Source organism: Echinops telfairi, unplaced genomic scaffold, assembly GCF_000313985.2.
Source record: "Echinops telfairi isolate 266 unplaced genomic scaffold, ASM31398v2 ScPeMD7_7424;HRSCAF=8462, whole genome shotgun sequence".
Classification (NCBI taxonomy): domain Eukaryota; kingdom Metazoa; phylum Chordata; class Mammalia; order Afrosoricida; family Tenrecidae; genus Echinops; species Echinops telfairi.
Window position 1 is genome coordinate 68,354,060 of NW_022111324.1, and position 9,409 is coordinate 68,363,468.

The following is a 9,409-nucleotide window of genomic DNA, read 5'->3' on the forward strand; positions in this document are numbered from 1 at the left end:
ATGCAGAAAGAGATAATTATAAAACAAGATATGTCAGTGTGTTAGTCTGGTTACTTTAGAAGCAAATCCACAGAAACTCATGTATAAGAGAGAGTTTTATATAAAGGGTAAGTGCACATCAAGAAAACATCCCAACCCAGTGCTGCCCAAGCTCACAAGGCCAACATTAACCCATATGTCCTCCAGCAATCCACAAAGTCCTCCATCTCACAAAACACATGAAGTGATGCCGACTGCAGGAGGAAAGCTGAGTCAGTAAATGTGTAAGCATCTCAGCACTGGCAGGGGTCTCCATGTGGCTTCTCCAGCACCCAAGGCTGCATCGGGGTAGGTCCATGTGTCTTCTCCTAAGGGATGTCTAGCAGGAAGTGAGCCTTGCAAGCTGAAGCAGAGAACTGGCTAAGGCAGCTGCACCCTGGTCTGACCATCAGAAAGCAGGAGACCCAAGAACTAGAAAGGCGAGGCTCATGGAGCCATTTATCTCTCCACCCTTCAATTAACCCCGCATGTGTTTATCGGCCAGGTTGGCACAATAAACTAACTACCTCAGTCAGATGTGCAGAACGGAGATTCAAACAAAGTGCTGTGAGAGTTCAGAGAGAAACAGCACTTCAAACAATATTTCATTTGGGTGAAAATGGAGGCCAAGTCATTCCAGGCAGAGAAAGAACCTGAGCCGGTAAAGGAGCAGAGGAAAGAAAGAACACGACAAGAGGCGGAGAAAGGGCTGTCATACGGGACAGGGCTTCAAAGAAAATGTGACTTGAAATGTAAATTGAGATTTTTTCCTGTAGATCACGGGAAGAAATTGAAGAATTCTAAGGCAGGGGGTGACATAGTCACATCTATTCTTTGTAGAAAGCGCTCAAGAATCTGTGGGCACGACAAACCAAAGAAGATGTGAACACCACGGAGAACCGCAATGTAATAGGAGTGTGCCCTCCGTGCTATCCAGTGATGCCACTGGATAACTTCCTGTGGGCTATTTACCACCCAACTCCTAGTCGGTCCTCATTCTCTTTTGAAAACTTCAGTTCAACATCATCTAGTTTTGCCATCATCCTACCAAATTCACCATCCAAGTGGATGGCCCATCCAAGAGTCCCTCCTCCAGATCCAATGGCCTGGCTCTCCAGTCTCCTGCTGCCCCCACCTCTTATCACAGGCTCTGTGATCTCCAATCTGAGGCTTCAATCTTCCACGCTTTTTCTTTCGTTACTCTGACACTGCTCTTGAATCCCGCAAGCCTCCCCTCCTGGTAGTCCCTAACTCTCCTGTACTTCAGAATGAGCTAAAACCTTCCAGCTTTCTCTTCTATGACTCGACAACAGTGTTCCATAGGATTTTCAGTAACTGTGATCTCCTGGAAGTATATATCGAGGTCTTTCTTCTAGGAGACTGGCTAGATTCAAACCACCAACCCAACAGCATCTAAGCATTTAAACATGTCTGCCACCAGGATACCATAAGTACAGGAAAATATAACCACATGTTCCTCAGAACTTTCCTCATACATGGAGTTCATCTACCTCTCAGCAAAATGTCTACTCTTACATAGACACTCTCAATTTATTTTCCCTCAGCTACCAATTCAATTGCTTTGCTTCTCATCTTTTCTTCTCTCTAAGCTCACAAATAAGATGTTTCACTTCCTAGATCAGTGGTTCTCCAACTGTGGGTCGTGACCCCTTTGGAGGTCAAATGACCCTTTCACAAGGGTCACCTAAGACCATCAGAAAACACACTTTTCTGATGGTTTTAGGAACAGAGACACGGCTCCTCTATCCGTCTCCAGGAGGGTCCGCCCACATGCAGATACACCCACATACCAGTACCCAGTGTGAAGACTGTTACCCAGGCTACACTATGCTTCCAGACAAAATTTCATTTATTTGTAATTAGAAATAAATATATCACAATATAGAATTACATATTGTTTTTCGATTAATCGCTATGCATTAATTATGTTCCATTTGTAACAATGAAAATACGTCCTGCATATCAAATATTTACATTATGATTCAGAGCAGTAGCAAAATTACAGTTATGAAGTAGCAACAAAAATAATTTGATGGTTGGGGGTCACCACAACATGACCAACTGTACTACAGGGCCGCGGCATGAGGAAGGTTGAGAACCAATGTCCTAGATAGAGACGCTTTCATTTTTATTTTGCATACTGCTGGGCTGTGGTCATGTGTGAGCCTGGCACCATCCTCACAATTACTGTGTTAAAGTGCTTGCTGAAATGGAAAGGAAAAATGAGCGAGCGTGTTCGCATTTTTCCCTCCTGTGATTTCATTCGCTTTTCCCCCCAGATAAATGAGGTTTTATTTTGTGTTTTGAAATTTAAAAAAAAGTTAAACAAACCATTCTTCAGTAGCCATCCAGAGTTAGGTTGGGTGGGGGAATCTCATAGATTGTGGGCCACTTTGGAGTTAAGCTTTAGAAGGAGATAAGGAAATGCACAAGACCTTTGGAAAGGGAAGGTGACTGGGTGTCAGGAAACATAGGGAATCATAACATCTTGCAGTTTATGGCACTTTGCAGTTTTCAGGACACTTTCACGTGTATTATTTCACTCAATAACCTCCACCTTAACCCTGGAAGGCAGGCAGGGCAGATATTATATTATAGATAAGAAACGCGGGTCACGTGGAAATCTTACGTGGAAGAGCAGAGATTGAGATGGAAAGCTTCTGACCTGAATTTCTCTTTTTCCTACTTCGCAGAAGTCAAGGAGGATGAAGTAGTATTTTAGAAGAGAGAGAAAGAGAACTTCAGATATTTATTGGGGAAATGCATACATTTACCAAAAAATCTTTTTGATAGAGGTGCATGGAATTTTGCTTTTAGTTATTCTATTTGAGCAGCTGGCTATTTTCAAGATGCTTAGCAAATTAATCTTTCCTCTTAAAATTCAATTGCTGTAGAATTAGTCACAGAGGCTTAATCATTTGTGAAGAATAAAATTACCCTCTCTTTACCAGGTGCCATTATAATCATTTAAGGAACTGGTACGAGTCATTTGGTTAATGGGTTCAAAGTTGTAAAAATCTAGAAATATTTTACCACTAAAATGCTGCTATAGCCATTTCCCATTCTGAACCTCAGTTACTCCTGCCCACAGTCACATCTGGCAGGTCAAAAACCTCCCTCTATGCTGCCACACAAAGTAAGCAAGCCACATCTGGAACCACCCACACCAAAGACTCGGAGAATGGTGATCAACTCTAAGAGGTTAGCTCCATCTCGCCCTCCTTTTTCCTGGGATAGAGATATAGCCTATTTTTGATCTGCCCAGCTCCCCTCGAGGATTAGGCTCTGTTCATGGCTAAGATTACCTTGAGCTTTGTGCCGATTACCAGGGGAGGGGGCCTAGTGCCAGGGAAATTCAACAGACTGACCTGATATTGGTCGCTAGCAGAGGAACTTTTGCTTAAGGCACTTGAAGATCCCAAATACCAGTGTGCCCGTGAGAGAAGGCTGATCAAATGGAAGAAATTGACATGGGTTTTAGAGACACCTACATATGCCCTGGTGGCACTATGAAGAGCTCTGTGGCATGGTTGGGTAAGCATCAAGCTACTAACCACAGTATCAATGGTCAAAATGCCCCAACCACTCAGGAGAAAGATGAGATTGTCTACGCCTATAAAGATTAACTGATTTGGAAACGCTACTTAGGTAGGCTCTTTATGAGTCTGAGTGGCAGTGGGTTTTTAGGAGTTACTACACATTCATAGCTGTTGGGTTTCTTGTGTGTTTGTTTTGTTTCAATCCTCTTACTGTTCATTGATACTGATTTTGTACAGATGGATAAACTGAGGTTTTCAAAAAAGGGGGAGAGTTAATATGCCTTGAAAAGTTACAAAAGGATGATTGCTTTATATTTTCTTACTTATTTTAACAGAGATCAAGGGGTATGTTCAGAACCATAAAAGTCATAGGTAACAGATCCTAGTTTAAGGCTTGTCTGATGCCAACTTCTGTGTTTCCCACCACATGAGTGTTTCCCAAACATCCATCATCCAAATATCACCTCACATTTTTCTCCAAAATCATCTACCCCTTATAAGATTGTATGCATAGCCACAGTATGGTTTACTGGTTACAGCATAATTCTGAAGCCAACCTACCTAAATTTTGGACCATATGGGTCCTCTTACTAGGACTTTGAGCAACAGACTTGACCTATTCCTATTTCCTTATCTTTAAAATGAGAGCACACATTAGATTTACTTTCTCTATGGCCCCTGGAAACCCAGGCCATGTGCCATAGACTACTTGAACATATATTAAAGTGTAGGGGTGGTATTCAACCTGTCAGTCAACCACAGCTTGATGATGCCTCCTTGTGGGCATGGCCTTCTCATAAGGAAGTCCCAGGGAACCTCCCCCTCTTTCTGCCTTGACCTTCCTGTTTGCTGACTCTGGGAGCTTCTGGACCCCTTCCATATTTCCACCAACCTTGGATCCAAATGACTTTGCACACACCAGCCTGTGATATTCCTGTATTCTGCAACATTGCATATGGCTGTGTGAGTCCAAAGAGGGACTTATGGACTTGAGTTGCACTGGGATGTGATATTTTCTTGATACATAATTACTTCTTGATAGAAAGTTCTTTCTTACACATATATGAGTGTAACCGGATTTGTTTCTCTAGTCAACCTGGCCTAACAAACAGAAAATAGTATCAGAGCTTAAGTTGTGAACTGCTGGTTTGCAGAAGGTTATAGATGACAGTGGAAGCCCAAAATTTATTTGTAGGATCTACACAGAGATTTCCTCTGGTGATTTCCCTCTGATCATAGTAGAAGGATGGGAATGGCCTGGTTATCAGTTTTGTAAGGATAATTATAGTAGATTAAAATGTAACTTCTGATTTGAATGGTTAAAATATAATATCTGGTTTTATTCCCTTTTTGACACATCTAAAAACACTAGCAATTAAAAAATAAATGAATAAAGTGAGGGCAAATATTTATTTTAATAATGCCTAAGTGATAGTGTTGCTTGGAGGAATAAGTAAATTCATATACAAAAGCATTATGTTATGTGCTCAAAGTTAATTACCCTATATACTTGAGTATAAGCCAACCCCAATATCAGCCAAGGCACCTAATTTTACCATAAAAATTTCATTAAAAATGTGCTGAAAAACTCCGCTTATACTCGTGTATATACAGTAGCATTAGTTCAGAAGATTCTTTTTAAAAATATTTTTTGAGTTTTGAGTGAGTATTTGCACAGCAAATTTAATTCCTATTTAATATTTTCTACAAATATTGTTCAGTGACATGGCTTATATTTTCCACACTTCATCAGCATTTTCATTATTTGCATTTTTGGTCCATCACCATGATCCTTGCATTCATATATCTCCTGACATTGTCCTGACATTTAAGATAAATCTGATCATTTTATCTCAGAGAGATGATTATTTTGTTCTTGTTGTTGCTGTGTTTTGTTTCATATAAAAGTAGGCCGGTATTCACAGGTGATATTATTTGTTTTATAAGATAATGTGTTATTTAGTTGAAAGATGACCACCAGGGATAATTTTAGTTCAAAGTTTAAAAGGTATTTGTGGTAGATATATAATTTTTTGTCAATTTGAGGATTAAGAGTGTAGGGTGGAGGCTAGCTTGTCAATCAGATTATAGCCAATGAGGCCTCTGTGTGGGCATGGCCTTCTCCTGAGAATTCTGGGAAATCTGGCACTTCCTCCTTGGAGGGGGGAGACTCTTGCTCACATCCTAGGAGACATAGCAGACAAGACACATGGACCAACCCTGATGCAGAGACCCCTGACAGCACTGAGATGTTTCCAATACCACTGGATCCAAAGACTTTCTACCCACTGGCCTGTGATCTTCTACATTCGGCGTCACTGCATGTGTTTCATGAGTGTGAAGAGGACTTTACAGATTGGGATCGGACATATGGGCTAATATCAGACTTATGGAATTGATCTGGCCTGGACTGGGATGTTTTCTCAATGTTCAATTATGCTTGTATATAAATCTCTTTTTTATACACATATGTGTGTCCATGGATTTGTTTCTCTAGTCTACCCAGACTGACACGGATTTATGGGTTAAAAGTCTAAGGGGTTCCCCAGGTCTCTGTCAGTCCAATTAATCTGGCCCTTTTTAAAGGTGTGAGTTTGTTCTACAATTTTTTTTTAAGTTTTCAGTTTTTTTCTACATTTTTTCTCCATTCATTTATTATGGCCCCAATGAAAATGGTAGCAGGGCACCATTTAGTTCTTCTGGTCCCTGAATAGGTGAAATAGTGGTTTAGGTAGAAAATTCCCTATGAAGACTCCGTTCTTTGAGTCTTTGATTTCCTTTCTCTTTTGCTCTACACAACAGAACTTACTTTAAATCAAGTGTTTGCTACTTGAATAGATGTATTACAAAAGAGAAAATTTATAGCACAACTATAAGTCATACTTATATTTCAAAAACATTAAAATAAGTACATAATATGTAAATATCAGTTGTTCATCTATCTGTTAGCTTAAATTGGTTACCATATTTACATGCTATGTTGAGAATGTGGCGCCACCCCAGGCTGCTCTCTATCCATCAAGAAAATATGGAAAGCCAAGTTTACAGCTTAAAGAAAATCACAAAACAGTTTAAGTTTACTAGATTTTTTTGGAAATTAACAAAAAGAAAACCAAAGAGGGGAAGTAGAATGTACTAGAATAGATGAGAAACTAATTTATCAAAGGAAAGAAAAACCATGTTTGAAAAGGCTTTTGTGTCCATGAATTCAGTATCCACAGGAGGGGTGGGGGAGAAGGGTCCTTCAGGAATATAGTGGCCTTTAGAACAGGCTGTAGGCCTAACTCCTGCCCCTGAGATTACAAAGAGGTGCTATGTAATAGATCTCCTATATAGAAAGGAGTCCAGAAGAAATCAATGTATGATTGCAAAACAAACAGATGTAAGGTGTGGAGAGGAAGGGCAATTTGGCAAACAAAGCAGGGAAAGGCTAAAGGGAAACAAAAGTATCCAAATATATAATATAAACCTTAATCAGGTGCTATAGCTGTACAAATAGAGGACACCAGGACAGAGTAACAAGAAATATTCAAGAAATGTCAGGGTAAAACCAAGAAACCCAAAGCATGAACCCTGGACATTTAGGGCAGACTTTGGAAAGGCCTGGAAGTACATTCATTCAAGTCCTTTATTTCAAAAATAAGGAAATGAAGGTCCAGATAAAGCAACTTGTTCTGCACCCAAAAATATAGCTCATCAATTATATTTCCAATTAAAAAAAAAAACTCTTCCCAGAATTCTCACCTTAAAATTCCGTAGATTTCAAGTATACATCTTCAGCCAAATCCATGCTATATGGGCATCTCGGGTGGAAAATTAGGCTAAGAAAGTAAGCCTTTAATGTTTCCAGTCTCTTTAGTGGAGACAGCAAGAGAAGGGAATTGAGAATGGGAATCAAAATATCCAAGGACAAAAAGAAATAGAACAGACATATATCAAGACTTAAAGGTGAAATGGGTGACACAACAACAGAACAATATGAAATAAAAAGACTGTGTTAGTCCAGGTTGACTGGAGAAACAAGTCCAGAGACACTCATTTGTGTGTAAGAGAGAACTTCATATCAAAGAGCAATTGCACATTAAGAAAACCTCCCAGCCCTGTCCAGGTTTAGTCCAAAAATCCGATATTAGCCCACATGTCCGTTGCCAGTCTATAAATTATTTTACAGACTCACGCAGCATATGCAATAACACCAAATGCAGGAACACAGATCACAGGCCAGTGGGTGGAAAGTCTTGTGGATCCAGTGATGGTGGAAGCATTTCAGCACTGGCATGGTCTCCACGTGGCTCTGCCAGTGCAGCACATCTGGCTTGTCAGCAGGAAGATGAGTGTGTTTGCCCTCCAATGAGCTATTTATCTCCTTCACACATCCAAATGAGCTCATCAAGCTGCGACCTGATTGACAGGCTAGACTCCACCCCTTTCAAGTTGACAGGAGATTGTGTAACTACCACAAAGACTAATACACTACTATGAAAGTCTGTACTGACAAGTTTGAAAACCTAGATGAAATGAATGAATTAAAAAAAAAGAAAGAAAAACCCACCATCTACCTAAATTAACAGAGATTGTTGTAAAAAACCTTAACAGTCCCATAACAAAATAAGAAATAGAGCAGATCATTAAAACATTCCCATTCAAAAAAATCTAGGCCAAATGGCTTCACAGGGGGGTTTCATCAACTATTCAAAGAAGATCTTGCAGGAATTTCACACAGACTATTCCAGAATATAGGAAAGTATATAAACCCACCACTACCTCTGCAGCAGCATCACCCCACCCATGGAAGCACCTCTCTTCTCCTCTCCTCCTGCTGCCTCTTGGCACCCCAGCCCACAGTAGCAGCAGCTTAGTTTCTCCTACCACATCATGGCACCCTCGCCCACCATTGCAGTAGCTGCCCTTCATTGCCTGGCACCATACCCTGTGGCAGTGGGACTTCCCATACTGCCCCCTGGTACCCCCTCTTGCCCAAGCAGGGCCTTCCCCCCCATTACCCAGAATCTCCACCCTTAGGAGTGAGACTTTTCTGTGGTAGCCAGGCCCCTACATCCACAACATCAGGGAATTCCCAACCTTCCCCCGGCACCCTCTCCCATGGGAACAGGGTCTCTCCCACTGTTGTCCATCACCCACACACACAGAGTAACACTTGCTGCCTGCAACCACCACACCCATATGCCCTGATAGGACCACCAGACCTTCCCTCCAAATAGAGAATTCCAGCTGTCAACCAAGAGTAAAACCCTAGTGAGATAAAGAAGTAGCCCAACCCCCCAAAGCATTTCACTATAGGCAGCCCACAAAAATATTCCTAGTGGCCTCACAAAGAGAGAGCCTAGGACACTTTGACTCCCTGGAAAATGGCACCAAACTGCTCCAAAATGACATGCAGACAGCAAACTGCCTGAAAAACCTCAACGAAAAATCAGGAGACTTGAAATGCATTGTCAGCGGATGTCCCAAATCTAGTGACATGCATAGAACCAGCATAAGTTGAGCTACCACAGAAAGAAATCTTCAGAATGATTAAAGGAATCATACAGGATATGAGAGAATTACAGAAAAAGGATGAAACAATAGAGAAGATAAAGGCTATGCACCAAAGGGAAATGCATGAGTTCAGAGACAAGGTAAGAAAAGCAAATAGCAAGTTAACAGACTTTGCCAACAGACTAGAACAAGCTGAGAATCGCACAAGAGACCTTGAGGATAACCAGGCCGACTTCAACAAACAGGAAGACTGAAACAAAATTTCAAAGAAGCTGAAGAAAACCTGAGAATTGAGTCAGATGCTATGAAGAGAAACAACATCAGAATAATTT